Source organism: Triticum dicoccoides, chromosome 4A (assembly GCF_002162155.2).
Source record: "Triticum dicoccoides isolate Atlit2015 ecotype Zavitan chromosome 4A, WEW_v2.0, whole genome shotgun sequence".
Lineage (NCBI taxonomy): Eukaryota > Viridiplantae > Streptophyta > Magnoliopsida > Poales > Poaceae > Triticum > Triticum dicoccoides.
The window spans coordinates 704,829,725-704,839,807 of NC_041386.1; the positions used below are offsets into that span (position 1 = coordinate 704,829,725).

The window sequence follows — 10,083 nt, forward strand, 5'->3', positions numbered from 1 at the left end:
TTGTTCATCCAATCGATCGGCTTCAGTTAGCAGCAGTAGAGAAGGAATCGCTCGATCGAGTTCAGTTAACAGCCATCGATCGATCGCTCGGGTTCAGTAACGCATAGCCTGCAGTGCAATCGCTCGGGTTCAGTTAGAGCACAACGCCTCGCTGGGGTTCAGTTAGAGCCAACGCCTCGCACACACGCGCGCACGTGTACGAGAGAAACGCGCATCGCTCGGCCCCTAACCACCCATCGTAATCGGGAACTCCCCGAAATTTTCCTCGCCCTCGCTTCTACCACGGTTTTTTCCATCATGGACGGCCCAAAGAATGTCATGCAGCTGCGTCTCCGGCCCGCCCAGGACGAAAAGCCCATTTTCTGTCATGATTTTTTGTCATAGAAGTAGGATCACACCACATCTATGATGATACCAGGTTTTTTCACAATCATCGTCATAGAAGTGTCATATGTATGACAGAAAAAAGTTTCGTTCGGCCCAAAATGTCACGGATGTGTCTTTTTTTTGTAGTGAGTGGCATCCGAAGTGCCCCTGAATGACATCATTAATAACAGGGACGCCACTGGCCGCATAGCCAAATGGGCCATCGAGCTATTACCGTTCGAAATCACACACAAGCCACCCGGGCTATTAAATCCCAGGTATTATCCGAATGGACGGAAGCCAAACTCCCTAAAGAGTGCAGCTCATACTCTAATTGGATTATGCACTTCGATGGCTCCAAAATGCTGGCCGGACTGGGGGCTGGTGTAATCCTCACATCCCCTACTGGGACACAGTCCGCTACGTACTGCAAATTATGGATAAGGACACTAATAATGCAGCCGAATACGAGGCGCTACTACACGGTCTTCGCACGGTTGTCTCCATGGGTATACAATGCTTGGAGGTGCATGGTGATTCGAACCTCGCAATTTCCCAGGTCAATGGAGAGTTTGATGCAAAGAACCCAAAAATGGTGGCATAACAAAACGCCATATTAAAACTATTAGCTTGGTTTGACAGACTCGAGTTCCATCATGTCGCTCAAGAGAGTAATCAGGCAGCCGACATCCTCGCTCGTATGGGCGCTAAGCGCGACCCTGTGCCACCCAACACCTTCGTGGGGAGGCTCTTTAAGCCATCTGTGGTGTGGCAGGGTGAGAACGGAGAAGGCAATGCGGACCCGATCACACCCCTAACCGCCGAACACAACGCAGACAACGTCGGGAGTCCATATATCGCGATAACACCCTCTGCTCATGAGATCATGGCAGTTATCGCTCCCTGGACCAAACCATTCCTGGCTGACCTTAATAGGCAAGAGCTCCCCGACGATCAAAACAAGGCGCGATGCATAGTTCGGCGCTCTAAAGCCTTTAAAGTGCATGAGGGTGAACTATATAAAAGGAGTACCACCGGAGTCCTTCAAAGGTGTATCTCCGAAGAAGAGGGAAGGCAGCTCTTGGCAGAAATATACGCCGGTCTCGGCGGTCACCATGCCACAGCCCGCTCCCTTGTAAGCAAGGCGTTCCGTACAGGCTTTTTCTGGCCTACGGCCAGAGCTGATGCTCAAGACCTCGTCTAACGATGTGTGGGTTGTCAGCTTTTCGCCAATCAAAGCCACATGCCTCCCACCGCATTAAGAACAATCCCAATTACCTGGCCCTTTGCGGTCTGGGGGCTTGACATGGTTGCACCCCTTAAAGGGGGAAGCAACAAAAAGAAATACTTGCTGGTCATGGTGGATAAATTCACTAAATGGATAGAGGCCAAACCAGTAAAAATAGCTGAGGCCGGACCAGTGATTGACTTTATATCTAGCATAGTCCACCGTTACGGTGTCCACAGTATTATCACTGATAATGGCTCTAACTTCACAACTGATGAGGTGAAAACTTGGTGCGCTAAGTTGGGCATTAAACTTGACTATGCATCCGTATACCACCCTCAAACAAACGGCCAAGTCGAACGGGCCAACGGTCTGATCATGAGTGGTATTAAGCCCAGACTAGTGCGCTCTTTACGAGAATCAGATAAGCATTGGATTGAGGAACTCGATTCTGTACTCTGGGGACTCCGGACCACGCCCAACCGAACTACCGGATACACACCTTTCTTTATGGTGTACAGCATAGAAGCTGTATTGCCCTGCGATATTATTCATGACTCACCTAGAGTGGGCATGTATGAAGAGAAAGAAGTCGAACTAGATCGATAGGACGACCTAGATGGACTTGAAGAGGAGCGTGATGCTGCCAAGGCCCGTTCCACATTCTATCAACAACAGGCCAGGCATTACCAAAGCAGAGAAGTGCGGGCTAAAACATACAATGTCGGAGAACTTGTTCTATGCCTCCCTGAGAAGAAAAAGGATAAGCTCAAACCTAAATGGAAGGGGACCTTCATAATAAATGAAGTCCTTACTGGAGGAGCCTATCGCCTTCGCAATGCAGAGGATAATCGTCTTGAGCCGAACCCATGGAACACTGCCTGGCTCCGAAGATTTTACGCATAGTTCGGCCTCTTTAGGTCTCATTTTAAACTAGGTTTTTTATATTTTCTCTCCTCTTTTACTTTTTTCCTTATCTCCTTAATTGTATGTCCAGATAAACCGCATTGTTGGGAGTACGCATCTTTGAATGTATACACCCCACCATGCATGGGGGCTTCTTTTAAAAAGAAGCATTTTATTGAAAAGCTCATGAGCTCCTTTTGCCTATACTATATGTTGCTTCTGCCATTATATGCACCTTTATGACTTAAGTTTTTGCCAAGCTGGGTTGCCTTGCTCCTGTGCTTATACCCTACGTTCCTGATTGTTCGACTAGGGTGTAAAGGGAGCACCTCTACGATTGTTACAACCGGTTTATCCGGTCCTGTACCTCAGACGGGTGAAGCCGAAAGCTAGCGTTCTTAAGGGAATCATTGGTCAGCACATATCCATCAGGCTGTTTTCGGACAAAATTATAAAATTGGATGTTTGTACTTCAGATACAAGCCCAGACCAAGGAAAGGAACCCCTAACAGTACTATTTTTCTTCGAAGATATTTCTTACGCTAAACAGTAATATAACATAACTCCGCCAAACACATTTTGTCTGTTCGAGCAATATGGCCGGATTGCCTGGTTTCCGATAATACTAAATGTTTCCTAGTCAAACATAGTATACGGAAACACTCCAAGTTTTTGGTTCGGAGGTAGAAGTCGAAGGTCTGCGATGGCAAAATTTTCATACAATTCGACAGGAGATAAGTTCGGTCATAAAGTACATAGATACATCGAATCGAACGCTCACTCCCTTTGTACGCCATATAGTAGACTATCTAATTTACAATCTTGTTGTGAAAATTTCACCGTTGTCATTACTTGGTCGTACACCAGGCTTACAGGAATTTCCTTCCCGTCAGGTCCCCGCTGTCCAACTCTGGCTATATGGTTCGGGTCAAGACCGGTATAATGTGTCTTCACCATGGCCCATGCCTCTCGAGCTCCTTCACGGCATGCGGATGTCTTCCACAGCTCAAAACGATGTCGGGCACCCTTGAATAGATCAGCCAACCCCTCCATACTTTCTGGAGGGACGTCGGAAGGAAATAAGGCTTTGACCATACTTTTCATAGCCTTCCGAGCACACTGGTGCAGCTTTGCCAGCTCCTTCAGAATGTCGCTTTGTAGCACGGGCATTTCCTCTTTGGGGCGGCCGGTCAACATACCTGTATCAACCGAACTATAACATTCCGCATTATGATTAAATCCATAATTCGGACAGTTTTCACAAGTCATACCGAATATGCCGCCCTTCAGCTTCTGGTTTTCCTGTTGTGCCTCCAAGAGTTGAGCCTCAAGCTCTTTATCTCTTCGGTTGGTTTCTTCATTTCTTCTTCTAGCTTCTTATCTTTTCCATAATACATTGGGGCACTCTTTATTTCTTCAAGCTCGGAGAGAGTGGTATTTAGCTGTGTCCGGCTTGCCTCAAGCTCCTATGTCAACACACTGATCTTCTCCTTGAGAACCTACGTTCATCAGATGATCCTCAAATCGGTTTTGTACACCCGCTTTAAGTCTCGGGGGCTACTACTATCTATCCACTAAGTTCATAAAGATTTGTACCTGCATATCCTTTGAGAACAGGCGAGCGACCCCGATGAGTCCGTCCCGGGCAGCTCGGATATATGCACTTACAGTGCTTAGGGTGTTAAACTCCGGCTCCATTAAGGAAGGGGCGCGCAAGGCTTCTTTTAAGTGATGATGGTTCATCGCACTCTTGACTTCGGAGTTGGTCACGGACAACTCATCCGGCTCTCCGTGAGACGAAGGAGTCTCTGCTGCAGCGGCATGCGCCCCCGTCCCGATTGGTATCTCCAGCGCCAGATTAGCCGTGGCTCGGCTGGCTGGGATCTTACTCATGGTTCGCCGTATACCCCTCCTGAGATGATAGAAGAAGGATTTGAATGATAGTCCGGCTTCACGATCGAATATTAAAAAAGAGGAATATACCTTTTCGGTGGTGGAACAGATTCAGTGGTGCTGCCGACCTCCTTTCGCTTTGCACGGCCCTTCCGTGAAGGTGTTGACCTTTTCTTGGTCGCCCTCCCCTGAGTATGGCTCACTAAGCGCCGATCCTGTGAAACATGGTCCAGTGCAGAGGGTAAAGAGACGAGCAGAAGTATCCCTCTTCCCTAAGAATACAATTTCTGAATACTTACCTTCACGAAGGGATAGAGGTCAGGGTAGTCAGCCATAATGGACACCCCCGAGCCGTCAAGGCTCGCCTGATAGTAGACTCCATCTTCGAACTCTACAAATATGTCCGGATCCTCATGGAATCTGGGGTCTTCATTACGATAATGATCCTCTGGCTGGGGAGCGGGGCAGTTAATGTTCTCGACAATTTGCCTCCATGACTATTTAAAGAAAAATAATAATAACCTGGGTATTCGGTTAATGAATCTCAATGAGTAAAAAAGCATTGAACGGTTAGAAAACTTACCCATTCAATGGGAGTATACATGGAGTATGTCTCTCGGCAATTTAAACGAAGGAAGTCTTCTTCTTCTCCTTTATAAAGGTCGGCTAGTGCTACGGCTAATGCGGCTTGACTATCCGGCCCCTTTCGCTTGATGTGGGATGCGTCGTCCTCCCCGTTATAGTTCCACAAGGGGGTTACCTGGGATTGAAGTGGTTGGATGCATCTCTGTATCACGATCGCCATAACTTCCACTATGGAGAGCCCGAAATGGGTCAGTACCTTGACCTTATTTACCAATCTCATCACTTCCGCACTGTCTTCCTGGGCAGGGGACTTGGGACGCCAGCTATATAGCTTCTTCAAGGGGGCGCTGGAAAATTCTGGCAGTCCGTGCTGAACAGGGTCTGGAAGAGGTAATTCATCAATATAGAACCATTCTGAAGACCATTCGGCAGATCCTTTCTTTGGAGTCCCGACTGGGTAGCCGGATCCGGCTATACGCCATACTTCGGCGCCGCCCACTTCAAAAATAGACCCGCCGCCCTTATGGCGGGGGACGAGGTAGAAGAACTCTTTCCATAGTTCAAAGTGAGCCTCGCAACCCAAAAACAATTCTCAAAGAGCGATGAAACCGAAGATATGTAAAATAGAACCTGGTGTGAGGTTGTGCAGCTGGATCCCGTCGTGTTCCAGTATGCCCCTAAGGAAGGGGTGGATTGGGAATCCCACGTCCCTCAAAAGGAATGAGGTGAAGCACACCCTCTCCCCTTGACTGAGATTGGGGAAATTCTCCGCCAATGCATCAGCACCTATAGTGGTTAACCCCACCCATACGGAGACTAGATCCGAGGGAGGGAGATATCCTTGCATTTGGAGCCGACTGAGCTGGAGGTGGGATACAGAGCAACTCTACCAGTCCCCCTCTTGAGGTCCATGAGGGCGCGAGGAGGAACCAGGGGCACTCGCGATGATCTGAAATTTTCCGTGGCTTGCTCTGTTGCTTTTGATGCGATGTGAGATGGCATTTTGAAGATCTTTCCTTGCTTTAAGACGCGGCTTGTGCCTGTCAGGAATATTAAAATACAGGGATAACGGACTGTTCGCATTCACTTGGGTGCGTGGAAATCGAGGCGACGGCAGGGAGAAATCATGAAGATTCGGCACGGAAACCAATGTTGGACTATCATCAATCTGGAGTAAAATGGGGAACCCGCCTTGCAAAGCCGACGACTTGCGCGTGCATACTACGTCGTCATTGAAGGAAAGTTCAGGGGCTACTGAGGGAGTCCTGGATTCGGGGGTCCTCAGGTGTTCGACCTAGGAGTATGGGCCAGGTTGCATGGGCCGTACAGGATCAAGCTGAAGAATATCTACCGTGTCCGAATGGGACTTCTCAATATGTGGACGGCAAGAATAGAGTCCGGAGGTTTCCTTCCCTAATAAACCGACCTTGTACAAACCCTAGATCCCTTCCGGTGTGTATATAAACTGGTGGGGTTAGTCTGTGGAGGGTAACTTTTCATCATCATCGGAATCTTCATAGGCTAGACATCTAGGGTTAGGCATTACGATCTCAAGGTAGATCAACTCTTGTAATCTTCATACTCGTCGAATATAATCAAGCAGGAGTAGGGTTTTACCTCCATTAAGAGGGCCCGAACCTGGGTAAACCTTGTGTTCCCTGGCTCCCTGTTACCATCGATCTCTAGACGCACAGCTTGGGCCCCTCTACCCGAGATCTGCCGGTTTTGACACCGACAGTGGGTCACCGAGCACGATGCCAAAGGAAAAGCTAATCCATGACCACTTTTCCAAGTTCATGAAGAGAGGCCCCCGAAGTCACAAAGATTTCAATTGGGAGGAGCTTAATTTGGAACCTCTTGACTTGCATGGCCTTGGCTCACCAATGGCTGAGTGTGAGGTTCTTGAAGCTATCAACGACATGCCTAGCGACAAGGCGCTGGGGCCGGATGGTTTCACAGGCCTCTTCTTCAAGAAATGTTGGGGCATTATTAAAACTGACCTCATGAGGGTCACTTCGCATTTCGACTCCCTGCACACGCCAAATCTCCAATGGCTCAACTCCGCAAATTTGGTCCTCTTTCCTAAAAAGGATGGGGCGGAGGGAATCGCCGACTATAGACCCATCAGCCTCATCCATGCAATTGCGAAGGTGCTCTCCTTGAGGCTTGGCCCTCATATGAAAAATCTACTCTCCAACGCCCAAAGCGCCTTCATCAAAACAAGAAGCATCCATGACAATTTTTTGTATGTTCGCAATCTTGCTCGACGCATTCACGCGAGGAAGACCCCCTCCCTCCTTTGAAAACTTGATAATTAGAAGGCCTTTGACTCCGTTAAGTGGGAGTACTTGCTAGATCTCCTCCAACGGCGAGGTTTTCCAAGCAAATTGAGGGATTGGATCGCAACCCTCCTTAGCACCTCTTCCTCGAGGATCATCCTCAATGGCATTGCCGGCAGCCCAATCAAGCATGGATGGGGTCTTCGGCAGGGAGACACATATCCCCGCTCCTCTTCATCATCCAATTGATCCGCTACAAAAAATATTAGATGTGGCAACATAGAGGGGTCCCCTCCATAGAATCCAGGGGCAGGGAGCCATGTTGAGGACCTTCCTCTATGCGGACGACGCGGACGTCTTCTTGGATCCGATCAAAAAGGATGTTGACAACCTTGCAAGCATTTTGAAGGGGTTCGGGGAGGTCACGGGCCTTTGCACCAATTTCCAGAAGAGCTCGGTAGTGACCATTCGTTGCAACCACCTTGATTTGGGTCGCTTAACTCAAAGCTTGCCGGCTGCACCCTCTTTCCCATTTTGATACTTGGGGATCCCCCTCTTCGTTTGGAAGCTAAAGTTGGTGGATCTCCAATTTCTCATGGACAAAGTTGCAAGCAAGCTATCAACGTATGATGGCCAAAACATCACCACCATTGGACATACGGCTCTTGTCAAGTCCGTGATCACATCCCAAGTCATCTACCCTGCCACCCCGTTGGTCATCCCACCAACCATCCTTCACAACGTCAACAAGCTCAAGAGAGTTTTCCTTTGGTCCAGTTCGGACAAGACAATGGGGGAAAATGCAAGGTGAATTGGGAGTATGTTTGTCGAACACTTGAGTACGGAGGACTCGGGGTCCTCAACACAGACAAGTTTATGAGGGTTCTCCATTTGCGATGGTCGTGGTACGAATGGAAGGGGCCCACCAAGATGTGGGTGGGAATGGGAAACCCATGTAACGAGGAGGACCTCAAATTTTTCTATGCTTCCACCACCATCACCATTGGTAACAGTGCGAGGACACCCTTGGAACCATCGTACACTAAATTCGAACATGAGCGCCACTTCAGGGGTGATCGATGGGGCTGGACAGAGTTCATCCGACTCCAAGATCTGGACAGGAACAAGCTCCTCGTGGACGACTGTCTGTCCATCCTCTGCGACGTCACCACCGCCGAGGGGCTGCGTGCTATGGTGGAGCTGCCATTCGACTTGCGCGGCTTGCAACTCGTGGAAGCCATCTAGAACAGGGAGACAGCGGACGTGACGATCCACCTCGGGGACGGAGAGACGATCGCGGCGCACCGGTGGGTGCTCGAGGCCAGGTCACCCGTCCTCAAAGTGGATCTGGCCTTCGCCTCGAACACCACCGCTAACCATCTGCGCCTGTTCGTGAATGACATGGACGGCGACGTGTGCAAGTCATTGCTCCGGTTCATCTACACCGACTCAACACCGCCGCAGCTCGAGACGGCACCGCCAAAGAATGTGGAGCGGCTGCTCGCCGCAGCGGACAGGTTTGAGCTGGAAAAGCTGAAGCTCCACTGCGTGGAGGCACTGTGCAAGAGAATCGACTCCAACTCCATGGCGGCCGCCCTGGCGCTGGCCGAGCGGCACGGCTGCCCGACGCTGAGGCTGGTTGTAATGCATAGTATCATATATTAGTATCATGTAATACTTTATTTATTGCCATGCATGACACAAGATAGCATAGCATTTAATATGATACGGTATCATGATATGATACCACACCCTCTCTTTCTTCATTTAATGTTATGACACTTCATTAAAATTGCCTAGTTGGCATGCATGATACTCCATTACGACCATTACGACCTAGCTATGATACTACCATTATGACCAGCCTGAGGGAGGCGTGAGCGCAGTTCCTCGTGAAGAACACGCCAACACATGAGCAACCAATTAGTACCAGTGTATTTTGAATTTACCAGACTGCTAGCTACTTCCTCCGTTCATAAATATATATCTTTTTAGAGATTTTAATATATCTATACCTCTATACCTACTAATAAAAGAAATAGGTATTCTTAGTCCGTCATGCTATTTTGTAAAAAAAACTGATGTTTCTAACATTAAACCCGCAGTACATATCAAATGTTTTTTAAAATACTCATATCTTTTAAACTGTAACTCCAAATTTAACATATTATATATGAATTTTGATTATAAAATTATGTAGAATCTAAATGTGATGTTATTTTACTATTAATAATTTTAAAGATACTATCTAGGCTGCAATCTTAATCAACAATGCATTATCGGTCTTTCTTTCATACCGGTACTGATTCAGATTGGGGATGAACACCTCAGCAAAATCAGGATTGAACATCAGATTGAAGATAAATTTGTTAGAGACACCCAATAAACATGGACATGCATCACAAGAAATAAAAGGACCCAATAAAGATGGGATGTCCGCTATAAAATAAATAAAAGAGAAAATGCAGAGGAGACACGATAAAGATGAGATGTTGCTCTATTCTCCTATATAAGAAGAAGAAAAAGCAGACATGCATGAAAAAAAAAGTAAAAAGGAGGCATGCATGACAAAAAATGAAATAAAAAGACATGTTTGATAAGAAATAAATAGTGATGAAATAGGGATCAATATCTATGACATGTATGGCAAGAAATAGTGATGGAGTAGGGGCGCAAGTACCTGCGTCAACAGGAGACCATAAAAAAATGTCCTTTTTCAGAAGAAAAAGAACCCCTCCTTTTATGATTGAAAAATCATGTATCTTTTTAACAACTTTTTTAACTCTTCATGTATCTAAGAAATAGCTACAAATTCTCAGATTATAA

The 10,083-nt window shown here is 47.5% G+C and overlaps 1 pseudogene; it reads left to right on the forward strand.

Moving 5' to 3' along the window:
• The first annotated feature begins 8,199 nt into the window (after nt 1-8,199).
• Nucleotides 8,200-9,200, forward strand: LOC119284159 (annotated as a pseudogene).
• Nucleotides 9,201-10,083: the final 883 nt, after the last annotated feature.